Raw genomic sequence first — 20435 nt, forward strand, 5'->3', positions numbered from 1 at the left:
CTTCTGTTTTCAGACCTGTCATTCTTAAAATAAAGTACTTTTTCTTCTGTATGATGCAGTGGCTTCACCACACAAGTGACTTAAAAATGTCTCTATACAGCTTTGTCTGACTTACCTATTAGAAACAAAACATGGTGTTGTTTGGTCGAGTATGTTCAGATCCTTCTGCTTTGCAGTATAACACTGCAGACTGAGAGGCATCGTTCATTTCAAATGATCTTGTAAATCAGACTGAACATTGAGACTAGCCACCTAATTTATCAACATGTACAATCAAAGATTGTAGTTTATCAAATACTAAGAGCAAATCTGTTTTCCTATAGATCTTTTCATAGTTCTCCTAAATGAAAAGAGGCTTCTTTCACTTTTATAATATGTAAATAATAAATAAAAGTGTCTGCTTATACTTTTCTTAGTGGCTTCTGTAACAATCCTGTAGTGACAAAAACAACTATCATCTGCAAACTCATATAGCTGGCATCATTTTAAGAAATCCAAAGCTCTGACTCAAGGCATAACTAAATGTCTACCAGGACAAATATTTCCCACCTACACAAGCAGGCTCATAATTTGTGATTGGAGGAACATTTGCAGTATATTTATTAATATTAACAAAAATTACAGTCTATTAATAGATCCAAAACAAAGTTTAAAAGATAAAGGCACTTAAAACAGGACTTAGGCAAAAGACAGCTATGTCTTCATTTGTAGAAGAGTCTGTTACCCAAAAACTCGCATGCTATGAAAATCAATATGTATTGTAATAGATGACCTTAAAGCTCTTTAATTAGCTAGCTATATACATGTATAGATGTACAATACCTCTAAAGACCCTTCTCTGCACCTTGATGTGGGGATTTCTTCAGACAGGTTACACACTCATTGCAGGCTTTTCCCCACGCCCAGTCTAGAAATCCATGTTTCATTTGACATGTGGTTGTTTCAGCTCCAAACTCATTCTATGTGCTGAACAAAAAACTCAAGAGCTAAAAAAGACTCCTTCATGTAGGGATCTGAATTCAACAGACCAACAGCCTAAAATGCAGGCACCTAATCCTTAACACTTTGCACTTTAATGAATTAGGCCATAAGTGATTTGCTCAAGATCACACAGGAAGTCTGTGACAGTAATTGAAACTGTCTCCTAATGCTTTGTCTAGTGCTTTACTAGGCACAGAATTTATTTATTAAAAACAAAAACAACAAAGTGTTTGCTTATAGTAATGCATCTATACTCAACAGTGGTTTATCACATTAGTTTTATATATGCGAGGAAGGCTGCAAGCATTCTTGTACCATATCACTAATGCATATGACCTTGAAGGATGACTTCTTGAGAAGAAAAGAATATCCCTTGAAGTCTCCATTAACCCTGCTGAGAATGACAGTTGTTACAGAGTTCATGATGAGAATTCCTGATTTCAGAACCAGGAATGAAATCATCAAGCTTATTTCATGTTTTTCCTGCTCTCAATACTCGCCAGATTTCTCTGTCTTGGATCAAGTTTACTGCTGTTAGGCTGCAAAGTTCGTTTTTTTCCAAAGCTTCAGCTCTTGAGTAGTGGTGTGAAAGTGGCTGGGAAGACTGAAGCAATGACAACCTTCTGCTAGCCAAAATAAATGCAAATGACTGAGTTTCCATCCAAAATGCTTCATGCTGCATGAAGCTAGTGATGTGAGAAAATTCTGCTTTTCATTTTAGCAAATTCCAAAAATCAAGGGCTCCCTCTGATGATCCAACAAAAGAGTACTAGAGAAAGCAAGGAGGAATATTAGAAAAATGTTATTTATCATACCTAAAATTTCATTTTTTTAAGACATGGCAGAAGTGTATGTGAGTATACGTGAACATAAACCAAATGAACAGCTTCTGCCTGAACTGCTCTAAAAACAAAATGAATTTGTCTCTATGTTCTCTACTGGAATGCTCACCCAGTTTATAGGAAATCTGGGTCTGGGTTCTGCTTTTGCCAGCAGAATTTCCTAAGAGAATGTTCTAAACATCAAGTTCAAAGTTTTTCCATGGTGGATGGATGAGATTTTTCTCACCTCTTTTAAAGTTTTCACTTTTCATGTCACTCTAAAGTAGTCATTGAAACAGAGAAAGGCTTTCCAGTTCAGTATCTGAACACTTGTGAGTTCCAGTTGATGCTCCATCAAATACTTAATACTGAAGTTGTAGCATCTCCCTCCTTAGATGGATGTTCTAAACATTACACCTAACAGTCAATGTATCTTTCATCCTTCTTTTAGCTCCCTCCCATACACACTCATCTGTGCCATGTTTACATGTGCCATGCAAGATGGCAGATTTCTAGGAGGAAGTCTGTGAAAGCAGTGAATTTTCTGTGCCCTTTCTGTTAGGGTACTGTCTTGGAATGTAAGGATTTAAGTCTCAAGGAGAAGGAGGTCTGGGGCACTTTGCTCAAAATGCCACCTGTCACTTAGCCTCATCAGAGATTTCTGACTCATACACAGCATCAGGAATCCAGGCCTCCCTTGGAAGTCTTAATTTTCTGGTACTGCAGCACACTAACTTTCATGCACATCATGCATCTGTAATTGGAATTCTCAAGTAATGCCTATCAAAAATAAGTGCTGATCATTTTGACTGGCAAATGACAATTATTTTACATTTTAACATATTTTTTCCCCTTGGAATATGAAAGCACATGCTTCTCTTTTAATATCCAGGTACTCAGAGCCTCAGATGGGCATATTTCTTACTAACCTAAAGAAATAAGTGTTATTGCACAGTATGTCAGAGAAGCAAAAGATAAGGAAAATTTTAAGTGGTTGCTTCAGTTATTTTCCTTCCCACTTGCCTAACTCCATCCTCTTCCACCAAAATAAATGATAAAAACTTCTTCATTAATCTTCAGGCTACCTAAGTTTTTGACACAGTGAAATTGTTTGAGTTGCTTGATAGAATACTGTTTGAGTTTAGAAGCTTTGTCTTTAGTCTTACCTAGGAGTTGCTTTCTGTATTATTACTCACACATACATATCCAAAAACAACATTTAATTTTAGCTTGTAATAAGAAAATAAACCTCCTGTTTACTTTTATTCACCACTAATTAGATATATACTTTCCTCAACATTTTGAGAATCATAATTACATAAAATTAAGGAAATTGAGAGAATGTTCACAAGGAAAGCAAACACAAAATTCAGTGAGAGTCTTCCTTGTGTCAGGTAAACAAACTCCATCCATCCACACACCCAAACCAAATTATCTCAAAATCAATGGAAAGGCTCCCATTGGCCTCAGCAAATTCTGAATCAGACCCAGCCAATTCCCTTAAAGTCCATTCAGGACTTGAGCTAGATCATGATGTAACTGAATTAATTAGCATTAAGTTATGAGAAACTGCTCTGCATTACTACAAATTACTTGTAAAATGGCCAAGCTTTACTAGTGTTAATGAATTCAGTAGTGTTATATGAGAGTTTCTTTCCATGAATATTTGTAATTATGACTTTAGGACCTAGTTCTGGCTTTCAGATTCCCATTGCTATTTTCTGCAAACAAGCATACATAAGCACAGGTGACTCTTCATTTTGCTATTTACTACCAGCCAGAGCTGGGCAGAATCATATCCTTCATCTTGATTTTTTTCCCGGATTATGCATTTGACTGTGTTGGACCATCACAAGCATCCTATTCAATATGAGCATTGCCCATCCTGAAAGTCATCTGCTGTGAACTTTCAGGCTGCTTGGATTCAGCGTTCAGATTTAATATACATTAGAAAGCTTCAAGCTGGGAATTTGATGCTAGGTCTACAATTCTGACTCAAGCCCAGCTGTCTACATTTGGAAATGTATTTGATTTTAGAACACACTTTTCTGGAATGGAATGTCAAGAAAATACATAATCAAGAGGGCATCATACATAACGAGCTACAAAAACCTGTTTGTCAGCCTCCTCCCACAATGGAGAAGAGCCTTCCATAGCTGCTAATTAGAAAATTAGAACACCACAAATGGATTATATTTTACTGGCAATGGAGCGTCTTCCTCCTAGTGTTTTAAAGTACTTTTTGAATTGTTTGCTGTCAGCAAAACAAGTGTGCTACCTGCAATCCTACAGACAACAAAGCCCAGCAGCAGAATTTCAGTCAGGTGATGTCACCCAGGTAAAATTGTACTGACAAGCTTTTAATTAAAGTTTTCCCACACATCTTTCTGCTGGTCCCCAGAAGCTATTATTCATTATGTGCCAACTGTCAGCCAATTGTGAGTCAGGAGGGAAGTGTTTTATTTTAAAAGCCCTTGCTGACAGCTAGAGAACACTTTGTTATACAATCTGTTTACTTTTTTCACACACACAATCTTGCTAAAGGGGAAATGGTCATGCAGTAGTGTTTACAGTTTATGGCAATAATTAAATGCATCTGACAGCGCGGTAGCTGAAAGGAGGTTGGTGTGGGTGTGGGTGAAAAGCCATAAAATTCTTCCTATAAACAGTTACTCTCACCTTGTAGAGCCCCTAGCGTTTTAAGACAAAGTTTCTTTGGGAAAGGGCAGGTCTGAACAGGTGCACAGATTCTGAAACTGGAGTATTTGGATCTAGCCATGCAGTATGTGATGCTAAGAAACACCGTCCAGGTATCAGGGTAGCACTTGGTTTTGATAGGTGCCCAGAACAGTTTGAAGTGGTTATAAAACAGTTTGTCCTTTGCTTTCTTAAATCCCAAAATATTTACTTCTGCAAGAAGTGGTGTATATTGAGAAACAACTTGCCACCAGATGAAAGCAGAAGGTGATGTGGTGTCCTGTTTCAGCAAAGGCTCAGTATTTGATGCTTAATACTTGCATAGAAACAGTCCTTTTGAAATTTTTAATGGCTTACAATAAAATCATTTTTATCAGTTGGCCAGTGATGATAAATATGTATTTAGAGTTTTGAGCAACTTTTTAAATTGTAGTAAAAACTTGTAAGTAATAATCACTGCCTCACCTTAAATACTTTCTTCTTCTGTTTATTAAGAATGATAGGAAGTTAACAGCTGTGCTTAGGGTGTTATTAAATGACTTAAAACTAGTGTGATGTTCACATACAGAGGTAAAAAAAAGTTTACATTGAACCAGATCAGTTGTCTGCCACTCACTGCCAGGCCATTGCTAATTTTGTGGCAATGACTTCCATTACAAAGCAAAAAGCATAGGGAAAAAACCCTCAGTCATTGACTTTAGATACTATCTTTTACTGATATTGTTATAAATTACTACAGAAATTACTGAAGGGTTACACAGTTCTATTGCTAAACAACCAAATTCTTGCCCTGCTTGTAAGTGCCTGCAAGCAACTACATTCTTAGGAAATTGTTTTCTTAGATAGAAAAACAGTTAAGGAAATCAAGGAGTGGGCAAATTTAAGTAAGAAATTTCTGAGGCTGTTGAGCGTTGGAGGGTGGGTTCACATTGTATGTGGGGATGGGGCACAGTTGTGGTAGACAAAGCAGGGTGCATGCCTAAAAAGTCTTTTCTGTTTGGGTGCCAAAAAAACCCTTTACCCACCAGCATATGAACACATCAACACAACTTATATTACTGTAAAGGAAGACATAAGAAATTCTAACTGCAAATTTCACTCATAGGTGTCACTTTATAGGTTGTGCTTTCCCACTACTATTGTATTTTTTTATTCTCTGATGAAAGATTTATTTTATTATTTTGTAATTTGGCTGGATGATAGAAGCAGAAGGATATTTTAATATTTTTGTCTCAGTTGCAGACAGCAAATAGATTCTAAGATACTACACAGTTACATTCAAATTAACTTATTTCTGATCATACCATTTTCATCTTCCCAAGCTTAACAAAACCAACATACTATGAATAATGCAAGCAGTTTATGATAATCTTTATTTTAAGATCAATGTTACAAGGAGTATTATTACTTTAAGATCAGCATTAAAAATGCCAACAGTAAGATTTATCAGAGATCTGAGAAATCAAAGTATAGAGATTACATAACTTGCCTGAGATTTATGGAGTAGAAAGAGTGAGGAAGCTCTCACTTCAAAGTTCAAAGCTGCCAGTGCATTTTAGTCAATGACTACTGCATTCAAAATGCCCAAAGCAATAAGCACAATCCTAGACTTCTCACCGATAAGGGAAAGGACTCATCAGCTAGTCATGACCACTCTCATTCCCTTCTCTCCTACAAGCTTTCCACCCCAAAGAGGCTGGGGGAGCTGTAAGGCAAAAGAGCCAAATATCCTCAGACAGAGCAGATATGTGAATCCAGTAGGGATTATTCCTTGAGGTGCAGCACTGTGATAATGCGATTACCCATCCTCCTGCTGGAGCTAGTCCATATCTTGCTGATTTGAAGTGATAAGAAGCAACCGTCTGCAGCTGACTTCACAGCTGTCTCTTTAGGGGTGCATGCCCCTTTGTGACTCTAGGTTCAAGACCCTGGTCTAACACAGACATAAGTACCACCACTGACTGAACGTTCATGAATGCTCACATACGAAAAGAAATGGTTGGTCAAAGAAAAACTGTAAAAATTGAGGTGGGCAGATGCTCAGAAAATGATGCATTTAGAAGTTACCAGGAAGTTGTAGAAAATTTTATGGAGAATAGGATTTGGCAAACAAATCTGCTAAGGATTCCTTAAAAAAATTCAGGTTTATCTGCTCAGGTTTGATTGTGTGTGTGTATGCGTGTGACTGGCCTTTCATCTGGCGCTGGACAGTAGGTATGGCTAAACGTCACAAAACAACACCTCCCAATACCCAAGATATCTGTGCTGGTGAACCAATATGCATGTGCACAGCATCTTCATTGCTACTGCTGTGCAGCTCAGTTAAAGTGGCTGGGACTACTAGTGCTACAAATACACAATCAATTTGCTGAGCAGCATATGAGAGAGAACCAATAAGGTATTAGTAACATACCAAATTAATGAAGCAAATATTAAACTGTGTATAAATAAGTGCAATTGGATATTCACCATCTAACTGATGTATTTTTAGCAGTGTGCTGCAAGGATTTATTTCTTGCACAATACGATTTGATACTATCATTAAAGGTCTGAAAAGAAAATAAAATTTGAGGATAACACAAAAAGAGATGGACTTATATATGTGATAAAGACTGGTCAGTTATGCTACCCATTGCATATCAGGTTAGTGCATCCTCGAACAAAGTGAATTGGGGATCAAGAAGAATAACTAGATAAGCATGAACTGCCTGTCATCTTTTTCCAGGAAACATGGTCATTTAAATACCCTTTTATGCCCTGGCCTCCCAGTTTCCTACCATCATCCATTGCTTCCCAAATCTGCTGCTTCTTCCAGATCCTGGCCCCTACTTCCTAAGGGGGGTAAAAGTAAAAAAGACTTATTTTATGGTATGTTGCAAGCACTTACAAAAGAGTATCTCCTAGACTCTTGCCCCAGATGGCCCATTTAGTGTACAAAACAGATCTGTGTCTGAAAAAATCACTTTGACTGTTTTTCCTACCTTCTCCAGTCTCACCTCTCGCCTTACATTTCCAGATAAGATCTGAATAGCCACCAGAGAAAGCAATCATACTTCTTTCCAATGTGATATTCCCTCTGGCTATGTAACATATCTCCAGCCTAATAAAGGGAGAATCACTTCGTCTTGAGTATATCCAATGCAGAGCTGAAAAATTTGAATCTTTAGCTGCTCAAGAATAATGGCTTTTATCAGAGTTAGTAGATGGTTTGATTACTGCTATCTCAAATATAGTTCCTTGGCATGACAGAGATCAAAGCTTGACAATGGGTTACGGTTTGGATTGCTGTCATCTGATGGACCTCTATTTGTTGTCACAGAAAGTAAGTTGTAATGTCTATTGGATTTTCCATTATTTCTGCCTTCCTTGACAAAATATTGCCTTTCAATCCACTTCCTGTTCATCTCTTGCAAGTTGTCTGGACTGGTAAATGTCACCTTCCTCCTGCAATGCATTTTAGCTGATTTGGAGTTATCAAGAAAATACTTTCTTAATTTGGAAATAAGATCTGTAAAAAGGTCCCTCCGGAAACTGACAGTGCCCTGCAGGGCCCTTGCCCCAGGCAACTCGAAAAGCACATGAAGATACCACAAAGGCTTCAGTTCAAACAATTCTTCCTTCCTCACCTTCAGGGTATTTTGCCTAGTAAACTGCAGGTCAGACCAGCAGATACCTGGTCTGTCTTCCCCTCCCTTCTCTTTTTTGCTTTTGTTTATCTTTTAAGGGGACTGATGCATCTTCAAACGCACTTGTTACATTTCATGTTAGTCAGGGCAGGAAATTACTGTAGTTTTCATCTCTCATTTTTCTATACAGCTGTTTCAATATGAATTTTTATTAATTTTCAACTTGTTACAGTGCAATACCTTTTTAGGTGCTTTTTTGTTTGTTTGCTTTCTAAGCAGAGAATAAGAAAAGATACACAGGAGGTGTCTTTTGGTAACAAAGACCATCCTCATCCCTCTTCCTTCACTGTTCCCATGACACTGTGAATAAAGCAAGCCTTGAGGATAGGAGGCAAATTGCTTGAGGAAACCCGCTCAGAATTAAGCTGACAACCTGAAGACGTACACTGTAGCTCAGTATTCATGCTTGACCACATGTGCTGGAGCTATGAGTTCACTCATAGTTTGTGTCTCTGCAGTACAAATAGGAAATGGCTCCCAAGACTGTATTTCCCTTCTCCCATTCGTCAGTGTGAGTCTCCCTATCATCAGCTTCCCCATAAAACGGACTCAGTGCTGGTCTAACAGAGTGTTTCTGCATCTCCCTCTCTTCAGTGTGAATGGCAAGTGAAAGGAGCACAAACATCAGGCTCAGTCTAAAAGCAGCTGACACGTGCACGCTTGTGACAAAAAAAGCTTTCTTGTGGCTCAGCCTCTTGCTTTGAACACAAAATAACTTCAACCTTCACACTTGCATTACCACACTTACCACACCCATTTGTCTATTATCACCAAGCAGTAACATCTCTTAGGGGATGGGCTTCTCAGCAACCAGTGACTGCAAGGAAATGAATAAATGAAAACACTAGGACAGTGATATCTTGTCAGACCAAAGATCCCTGTAATCCTTTCTCTGACAATACCTGACAGAAGACGCCTCAGGAAAAGTTAGGGAACAGGACAAACTGATGCTAATGTTTCTGCTGGGTAATCTTTCATCTTTCAGTGTGAACTCAAGCTTTTGAGCCATAAGTAGGATTTTCATATTTATATTTTTTCTTCCATGAGTTTGTCCAATCACTTTTTGATCTCAGGTAAACTTCTGGCATTCAACACATCCTTTTGGCAAGGGATTCCATAACTAACCACACCTAATAAGAAAAACTTCCTCCCTTGTTTGGGACCTGCCAGCTATTTATTTCATTTGATGTCTCCAGTAGAAAAAATATTGACAACTGCTCTTCTCACCTTCCCGTCAGGAATGTATTGATATCTTTCACATCCTTCTTTACAAAAGTCCCAATCACATGGGATATTTACTTGTACGGGAGTCCTTCACGCCTCTGATCATCCCTGCTAACTCTCCCAGTTCTGCTGCACTCTTTTTGAAGTGGGGAGACCAGAAATACACCCAATACTCACTACATGGGTGCACTGAGGATTTATGCAGCACAACAGTAACATCTTCTATTTTAATCTGTATTTGTTGCCATATTTCATAATATTTTATGTGCTCTCTTAGCCAGTGCTGAGCATGGTTTTCAAGGAACTATGAAGTTGGGAGTCTTTTTTTTCCCCCATACATATCACTTCACATTTATCTGCATAGAATTTCATTCGCCATTTTGTCAACCACTCACTCAGCATCATGAAGTCTTTCTGCAATATTTTGCAAGTATCTCTCATCTTTATAATCTTGGTTAACTTAATAGCACCTATGAACTTTTTCACCTCACTGCTCACTTTTTTTTTGATCATTTGTTACTGTAACGAACAACACAAACCTGACAGAGTCCCATGTAAGTCTCCTCTGGTGATGTCCATCTGCTGTGAAAGTTTATTTCTCCCTGCTTTTTCTCATCTTATACCAATTATTTATCCATGTGACGTTTCCTTTTATCTCATGGCAACTTAGTTCAAGAGCTTTTGGAGAAGAACTTTGAAACGTTTTTAGGGAAATCCAAACAGTAACATTACATGATCTGCCATCCATGTGCTTGTTGACTTCTTGAAAGAAGTCGTGGTTCATTAGTTTATTAGAATTCTTTTCCCAAAGACTGATGATCCTTTCTTCATGTATTATATTCCTTATCCATAATATACTATATTTATTCCTGTGTTAGATAATTCTATCCTTTATTGTAGTTTCTAACAGTTATCCTAGTACATGCATACCTTATAGACTCATATTACCCCCTGAATGTTCCCCTAAAAAACAGTATTTGTTACTAGTCCTCTTATCTTGAGGCTGTTGTACAAGGGAAATTATATGCTACAGTTAATATTTCAGCTATTTCATCCTAGGGATCCTTTAGAACCTGGGAGGCAGATGAATGTGAGATGCTTTTGACAGTTTTTAGTGTTCAGTTTATTGATTTATTCCTCTGCCCTTTCTACTAACACTTTATTTGGAGACAGAGCCAATGACTTGCACCCCCAAAAAGCTATACTGTTCAAACCACCCAAATCTTTCATTTTAAACAAAGCTGCAAAAATAGTATTTTTTTTTAACTGTAAAATTATCTTCTCTGAGCTTGATCCTTCAGATCACCTAGCAGGCTTCCTACTCCTGATATGTTTGAAAAATGATTAGCAGTTTTTATGCCTTTTGTAAACAGTTTCTCAGACTCTTTCTTGCCTGTTTTTTGTATGTTCAACCTACTAGTCCTAGAACATAATGTTCCTTTTTTTTTCTTCCTTTGGACAAGAACTCAAGCTTTGTCTGCTGCGTTAAGGAGTCTGTTCCCAACAGTCTGTGCAAACACAGAGAGGAATAAATTCTTGGATATTCTTAGGAGATGAGAACCAAGAGATGAGAACTGTGTGGATTCCTTGATATATCCTTTGAGAGCTGTGACTTAAATGTGAAAAACACCAGTGAACAGGTGTGGCATGAGATCTCCCTGTACAGCTTCGCATGTCTGAAAAATGCAAGCATATCTAAGAAATACTAGTATGCACAGAAGAGAACATTACTCAAACCTCCAAATTTAAACCAAGGGACATTTGGTAGACCTACTTATGCAGCCTTTATCTCACCAAATGTGCAAGTTAAACTGTAAAGATGGGCATTTCAGCCACTGACTGAAAAAACACTGCATCTTGTGGTCTTGGGTTTCTTGCTTTCTTAGCCAATATTGATGTCCAAATGCAAGGAGAAGCTCTGCAGTGCCAGAGGCCCATAATAGTTCAAAACAGCATTTCAGAGAGTCAAAAGATAAATTTCATTTCTTGTAAAACACCAAGATGTTGAGCTGGTTTATGGTACTAGGCAGTAAATTCCCTCAGTGGGTGTATCAGTGACTTTCTTTTAAAAACTGTACAAAGAAAATTCTAAAAATAAATGTAGAAGCTGGTCATTTAAGGGATAGTGATATCTCAGGAATTCCTTAGCCAAAGTAATCTAGGTCTTAGCCTAGCAAAGCAATTTTACAGAGTAAGCTTGCAAGGTATCTGAATTTCACTGAAAAAGACAGAAATTGAAATACAAAAAATATTTCTCTAGATCCTGACTACACACACTAATGAACAGGTGGACCTACTCCATCACAATTGCTGAAAGAAAAAACTCATTTTTATATTCTGTACAAAAATGATTTGTTTCCACAATTTATACCAGCTGAGCTACTGAGCAGAACCTGAAACGAATGAAGATATTTAGTGCTACAACTTTCTCTGCCTTCTTGAGACTCAACATTATACAACAAATACATTTTGTTTTTCCAGGAAAATTGTTTCTTCCGAGCAATACTCAGATTTACTGCATATAATTAAATCATATTCAAACATGTCCATATAATCAAAGAAAAAATTTATATGCTCTGAAATTCTATGAAAATCAGTTTAGCTAACTGCTGTGCTCCATACAGAATAATGTATTGAAATAGCAAGTGCACCAGTCAGTGAAATGCTTTACAGAGAACAAAATATAGGTACTTTGTTTCATCGGAGAACTGCCATAATCATATGACAGTTATACTATAAGTTATGGGTAAGGAGACAGGGCAGTGCATTAGATTAATACTTTGCCTTTTTAATCTATTAATCTACCACCTTTGGGACATGATTTTAAATCCACTCCAGAGCAAAGTGACTGAAAATCATTCCATCCTGACAGCTTTAAAAGATCACAAGTGAAATGTGTTAAGAAGGCCTCAACCCAGTTGATACTGAACAGGAGCAGTCATCTCAGAAGATACCCAAAATTGGTACTCTTTCAGCATTCTCACCAAAATAGATAGCTTTATTACAGCAAGGGATATTTCATAATAGACTGGTGTTAGAATAATTGAAATACATGCTAAAGAAGTCCAGTATGAGTGCACTATAGGATCACTGACAAAGAGTATTGTACATCAGCTAGTCATACATTAAAAGTTAGGAAAACGTTTTCCCTGCTGATGCTCATATGAAAATGGCAGAAAGATACAATGTAAAAGCAATGCATTTGATTGTTTTTTAACTTTCTAATATGGATAAGAAATCAACAAAGTCATCTGAAAGGCAGAATGAAACAAGGAAAATTGTTCTATAGAGTTAATATACTACTTTAAATTTTAACTTTGACTTCCATAGTTGGTGTCTTCTAACTGCAGTAAGTTTAATTTAAAAGTGTTTTTCAAAGATGAAAAAAATTCCAGCATGGTTTCTTTTCCCTCACAAATAAATGTTAGTAAAGACAAATAACGGCTTTAGTACCTTTCCTGCTGGTATATTCCTAATTAGATAGTTTATTAGTAGATTATCTAACCTTCATTTAATGAGGCCCTCCAGATGTTGTATCTTGAGTGAAGCAAAAAGGAAAACAGCTGAATGCTAAGTGCAACATAATTGGCTATGGTCAGCTTGGAAGTGTCTGCATTCTCATATTACCATTACTGTAATAGCACAGCATTTTCTCTAGAAAGTGTCAATGAGTCAGTTCAACCTACAGAAAATCCTATAATTATTCCTAGTTATAATTTTAAATGTACTCTGTTGTATTTGCTACATTCCTCCTATTTAATATTAGTATCCCCACTACTAGTATGCAGCTATCTCCAACACTTGAGATTCCAGTTTGCACTTTTCTGCTCTATTTAGGACTTATGTTATTACCATGAACAACTTTCTTCTATTTGTTCTTCCTGAACAACTGTGTACAATATAGATTTCCTTTCCTTAATAAATAGAAGAATCACCACAAATAATTCTAATCAGGATTTTCTTATAGGACAAAACTAAATCAGAAATAGGAAACTTAAGTAAAACATGCTGTTTTTTTTCATAAAGGATAGGAAACAATCTGTTATTATAATCGATTAACAGTCTAAATTTAAGCCAGTGCTCTACATAAGTATGATACATTTGAAATATAACTTTTTTTTTTCAGTAATCATACTGAATCTTATGGGAAACCCAACAAGTTTTCTTCTGGAGAAACATGGATATGATCCATTTATCTTTCTGGTGCCTATTAGCATTTTTAAATTAGTTGTGTGACACTTCTTTGAAGAGTTTAACAAAAGAATGTAGATAAGGGAAGATACAGATATTTTCCATGAACTTCCGAAAGGGTTTTCAGTGCAACTAGGCAGTCACATGATAAAAGGGATTGCTGCATGGATAAATACTGGACTAGAAGACTGGAAACAGAAGGTAGGAATACATGGTCAATGTTCATGATGAAAGGAGGGTACCAACAGAGTGATCTACCCTAGGAACATGAACAGCATGGACCCAAGAAGAAGGATAACCAGGTGACAAATTTTATGAACATACAAATTTTTTCAGGGTGGTAAAACAAAGGCTAACTTAAGAACAGCAAAAGGATCTCATGAGATTCAAGGGCTGGGCAATAAAACAGCACATGTAATTCAGTTTAGATAAACTTAGACTGGTGCATATGGAAAAAAAAGCAATCCTTCCTTTCTATATAAAATGAGCTAACCATAGCTCCTCAGGTATGAGATCTATGACAGAGGGGCTATGATAGAAAATTCATTGAAAACATCAACTTAATGCACTGTGGCAATAAAAAGGCAAGTCAACTGTCAGGAATTATAAGGGAAAGACAAGAGAACAAAAGGGAATATTATTATTTCACTCGATAAGCAGAAGCCTGGCTGATATCTTGCTTGGCACAAGCCCTGGTCCCTGCATCTCCAGGAGAAGATAATTGAATTGGAAATGGTTCAGAGGAGGGCAGCAAGAACAATCAAGAGTATGGATCACTAAAGAAGCACTTCAGTCTCTTCAGTTTGGAAAATAAATGACTATAGGGAGGTATAATAAAAGTCCATTAAAACGTTTGTCACATGGAAAGGGTGGCAGGGGTGGTCAGTTCACTGTCACTTCCAGTATAATAATTAGGGGGCATTAAATGTTGCTAGCAACAAGAAGGTTCAAAACATTAAAAAAGGTGATCTTTTATAAAGCAATGGTGGAATGCTTTGCCACAGAGTGATGTTAGAGGAATACACTGAAGTTATTAAATACACAGGAATCACAACTGGCTGAGGAACTCACAGATCATGAGATGCTGGTAGAGCATTTGGGGAAGCAACCTGTAAGCCTGTGCTATTCTGTTCCTCCTGCTCATCTGTTGTTGGCCATTCTCAGAATCTACATGGGACTAGATGGACCCACTTTTATGGGTGAAAATCACTTTTGTCTTATGAAAATACGTAAATGGAAAAAAAAAGTGGTTTTTTTTACAGGAATACAAATAAAACAAACCCATTCTAGGGTATTTCTCCTTTTTCTGTTCTTCAGTTCTTTAATTCTTCTCTTTTCCTTCAAATTCCTTGAACATACAGATGAGACTGTATACTTTCTTTTTTTTCCTTTGCTTATCAACAATCCTCTGATCTTGATAAAGATTTAAAAAACTCCAGAGGGAAAAAGGTAAAAAAATAGACGTTTGAAAAGGAATATTTCCATTCTATTCATTTTTTACATTCATTATCAAAAAGTGGATTTTAAGCTTTTCAATTTTCCAAAGAAACACAGTGAAATGGAAATTCTAAATGAAGTGAGAACAATTTCAAAATTCCCATTAAAATGTTCAGATGCAATAAAAGCAATGCTTTCTCGTAAAAGATTTTCCAACTGAAAATTAATTTTACAGTGGGATACATTTACAGTTACATGTGTTAACATTTGAACAAAAAATCCAAGAAAATTTGATCATTTTGCCATCTCTCTATACACTTCATTTTTACCTCTTTTTTAAACTCTGAGATTGCTGGATCCTCTACAATTTGCAAGGATGGTATACATACACTATGAATAAACACATTTGGCAAATATCTTAATAAATAGCTAATGACATTTAAAATAACTCTAGTTTTGTGGCATCATTTATTAAACATGTCAAAAACAAAATGACATTCTTTCAGTCATTTAAAACTGATATCGTGCACAAACACTAACTAGGTCCTCTTGGGCCATGGGGACAGGGGAAAGAATGGAGGAAGTAGTTTGACGCCTGCATTGTTTTCCAAAAATTCTGTTCAAAATATAAACAAGAAAACTACAAAGATAACATTTTAACTCATTCTGACCTTTTGCATTATGGAGTTGCACTTGTCCCTTTGATCATCAGCCCTGCTGAACTCAGGCTAAACTAAAACTGCCTGGTTTCCATCCACGTATTTATTTTTTTCTAAGTTAGGAAATAGTGTATTTTACTCAAAATAAAGAAGATAATATTTATCTGTGTACTGTGAAACCTAGTACTAACATTTAACACCTAAGTGTCTCATGTTATCCTCAGTTGGTTTAATGTAATGCTAAATAGTAATAAGCAGAGGGTAAAAACTACATGTGAAGCTATGCAAAACTGTTCTCCAGGGAGAAGGGTATCTGCACATTGCAACTTTCTGAGAATTCTTTAAGGAAGTATCATCTACAAAGAGATCATCACTGCCGACTGTTTTCATATTTGGCATTTTTTCAGCGAAAAGTTATATTGATGTATTGAATCTATGAGTTGTTCTGATATTGACTAATTGATGGAATAGTCATAGTAAACATTTTTATCCTTGATTTTCAAGGTTTGTGACAGGTCACCCACACCACATGGTGGTGTTTCTGTTCACTAATTGGATCAGTTAATCTTACTAGATCTTTTTCTATTTCTATCAAAATCAAATTATATTTTATTTCTTCAATAAATTAAACCCTGGCTGCACTTCTCTAATTACAGTCAACTATGGTAAGAATGAAACTTTCCTCAAAATAGTGTTTATGCAGCATGAATATATAATTTGCAACTACATCAGATTCAAATTGCCATTCAGAATTTATGAAAAATATTTTTGAATATTTTTCTTAAGTGGTCAGCTAATATCAGCATGGATGATAGTCATCAGTAAATAATGGACTAATCAGAACAATGAGGATGGAGGAGAAATTTGGGAGTTAATATGCAGACAGCATTGAACCAAGCTGTTATAAGACTGAGATGTTATAAAACTGATCTTGCAACAAGTAATTCCAAGCCCCTGAGACCAGAGGGGAAATCTGGAGCAAAGAAGACTTACTTTGGTGGAGGAGGATCAGGTTAGGGAACACTCAAATAAACTGGACATACAAAAGTCCATGGCCCTACTGGGATGCTCCCATGTGGGCTACAGGAAGTGGCCTTCCTCCCAGTGTCATTGCTAGGCCACTCTCAATTATCTTTGAGAGGTCATGTCGACTGGGAGAGGTTGCTGAGGACTCAGGAAGGCAAATGTCACTGCTACCTTTGAGAAGGACAAGAAGGTGAAGCCAGCAAACTACAAGCCAGTCAGCCTCACCTCAGGCCCTGGGAAGGTGATGGAGCAACTCTTCTTGGATACCATTTCCAGACACATGAGGGACAAGAAGGTGATCGGGAGTAGTCAGCATGGATTTCCGAAGGGAAAGCATGCTTAATCAACCTGATAGCTTTCTATGTGAGATGACTGGCTTGGTGGATGAGGGGAGGATGGTGGATATTGCTTACCTTGATTTTAGTAAGGTTTTTGACATTGTCTACCATAATACCCTCATAGACAAGCCAATGAAGTATAGGCTAGATAAGTGGTCAGTGACGTGGACTGAAAACTGGCTTAACTGGCAGGCTCAAAGGGTTGTGACCAGTAGGATGAAGCCCAGCTGGAGGTCAGTCACAAGTGATACCCCCATGGATCAATACTGCTTGACATCTTCATTAATGGCCTGGATGATAAAACCAAAAGTACCCTCAGCAAGTTCACAGATGATACAAACTGGGACGAGTGGCTGATACACCAGATGGTTGCACTTCTATTCAGAGGGACCTGAAGTTGAAGAAATGGACAGAGAGTAACCTTGTGAAGTTCAACAGAAGGGAAATGCCAGGTCCTGCATCTGGGGTGGAATAACCCCAGGCACCAGTACATGCTGGAGTCCAGTCAGCTAGAAAGCAGCTTTGCAGAGAAGGATCTGGGTGTCCTGGTGGACAAGAAGTCAAACACAGGCCAGCAATGCGTCCTTGTGGCAAAGGCAGACAACAGTATCCTGACCTGCATCAAGAAGAGCGTTGCCAGCAGGCCAGGAGAGATGATCCTTTCCCTCTATTCAGCACTGTTGAGGCCACACCTGGAGTGGTGTGTCCAGTTCTGGGCTCCCCAGTACAAGAAAGGCATGGATTTACTGCAGCAAAGTCCAGTGATAGTCCACAAAGATTAAGGCACTGGAGTATCTCTCATATGAGGAGATGCTAAGAAAGCTAGGACTGTTCAGGGGATCTTATCAATGTTTATGAATATCTGAAGGGTGGCTGTAAAGAAGATGGAGCCAGACTCTTTTTAGTGGTGCCCAGTGACAGGACAAGAGACAATGGGCACAAATTGGAACGCAGGAAGTTCCACTTCAACATAAGAAAACACTTCTTTACTGCTAGGGTGGTTGAACACAGGAACAGGTTGCCCAGAGAGGCTATGGAGTTTTCATCCTTGGAGACCTTCAAAACCTGGCTGGACATGGTCCTGGGCAACCTGCTCTAGCTGACCTTGCTTTAGCAGGGGGGCTGGACCAGATGATCTCCAGAGGTCCCTTCCAACCCCAACTACTCTGAGATTCTGTGAATCTGTAATATTTTTAACCTCCATGACGCTTAAGCAGCAAATTAATCTGATGGGGAATTCTAGTCTTGAAGGAAATGTATGAACTAAGGTGAAACTATGATATTCACAATGACCAAGGTATGGTCAACGTCTGAATCCACAGTTTGCAGTATTTGTTCAAAAACTACATAGTAAAACTCAACAGATGTCAAAGTGGCTGCTGGGTCTTGGCCAATGGCTTAGAAACATGTCCTCCAAGTAAGTCCAAGTATCCCAGGAAAAAGGCCTTTTATAAAACTGGTGCTTAGCTTGTGGTCGGCTTCTTTATCTCTAGGGAGATAGGGTTGTTGGGATGTTCAGATGCATCTCTCTGCGCTTCTTTGAAATCAAATCTTTGAACGAGTCCATCCTCCGTATCAGAGTTTGCAAAAATACATAATGCTTTCCTCATTTGATATTTCTGTCAGTTATTTGGCAGAGTAGCTTAGTGAAATCACTTATACCAAAATGAGATGGCAAATTCCCATGCTAGGTCTCAGCAGCATAAATTAGATCTATTTGTACACCCACAAGTTAGTTATACCAAATTAAATAGCACATTTCTATTCAAAAGTATAAGTAAACACTAATGAACTGCTCCAAGGAATATGCATACCAAAAATCCTCACTTGGAACAGAAAAGTAGTAATGACCAATGCTGAACTATAATCAAATCTCAAACCACCCTGTAGTAAAGCCTATGGGAAAAGCTAAGCTCTTCAGCATGCCTCAAAGATTAATCCAGGTAGGCCAAGCTAAAAAGTAATGTCAAAAACCATAGACAGAGACTATTTTCTCACCTTGCTCCCTTTAGACTATGTAGGTCAAACCCAGAGCCTTAGACTACAACTCATACCATGGATGCGGTAGCATAGCTCATGGAACACCACTCACTGAAACCACCTTTAATCACTGATCCAAAGCCATTCATACAAAGTTTTGCACAAAATCCTGTGAATATTTCATCTCAGTATGACAAAGGGATAGATTATTGTAACAGGGTCTGTATCTGAATGATGCAGTCACAATATTCTCAGAAAGCAAAAAAGACAAAAAGAATCCATGGAAATCAAACAAGTTTGTTTATTTGATCTGTGGAGGTGTAGACCTTTTCTACATCACAAAACACACGCTAATTTAGTGGGAAATGTATTTATTTTAATCATACTATTTGCAAATGTTCTGCAGGATATACTATAAAAGCAATGAGGTTATGTTATTGCAAGATATCTATTGTTACACTCTGCTATTAAATCATTTCACTACTTTTGTGTAGATCACAAAGCAGTGGGCAGTGGAAAGCAGTTAAAATATTACAGTTCTCCTGTAGAAAAAATACTGTACAAGGGGTACCATTCAGTAATTTTTACTCCAGTAGCCCGATTAACCACAAATATGATGTGCAACAAATCACCAGCACAAAGGACCACTTGGAACAGAATGAACTATTATTTTATCAATCATTTCTTTTAAAAACATAGAATAGTGTATTAGAGTCAGATTTTATGAATGTGTATGCCAAATGAATTGCTGTTTAAAATGCATTTTTCTTTGACTGTAATATTTGATAGGCATGCACAGTTCAGTTACTTGTAAAAACAAAATGCCAGAAACTAATCCTAAAAAAAAATCTGTCAAACTCCAATTTGCACAATTACTTTAACTTGTATCTATGAATGATGTCAGTTGACTTATACTTTAATGCACTTTAAAGAAAAATGCCAAGAACTAAGACTACAAGAAAACAAGATTAAGTTGAAAGTCATACATTAACTGGATCCTAACTGTGAAAGATGCTAAGCCCAAAAAAGAAAATTAAAAATTTTACTCATGAAACAAATATTTTATGTGTTTTAGAACAAAAAACAAATGCAAATGCCAGGAACTGGGAGGTTACTTGCATTAGTTTACAAGCCTCAGACTATATATAAAACCTAAGCAAGCCTCAGAGGTTCTTAATATTGAAAGTTAAAATTGCAATTAATGGCAACTGATGCTCAGCACATTTTCTCCCTAAAAATATAAATGTAAATCTTCATTCATACTTTAATGTTTTACTTCAAGCCTTCCATCAGTTTATAAGGTTCTTCACAACAGAAGTTCAAGGTAAACCTGTGAGCACCTTACAGAGACCAAAAGGTCTTACAAATCCAGGAGTCAGGTTGTATTAGGGACAT

Source organism: Dromaius novaehollandiae, chromosome 2 (genome assembly GCF_036370855.1).
Source record: "Dromaius novaehollandiae isolate bDroNov1 chromosome 2, bDroNov1.hap1, whole genome shotgun sequence".
NCBI classification, from domain to species: domain Eukaryota; kingdom Metazoa; phylum Chordata; class Aves; order Casuariiformes; family Dromaiidae; genus Dromaius; species Dromaius novaehollandiae.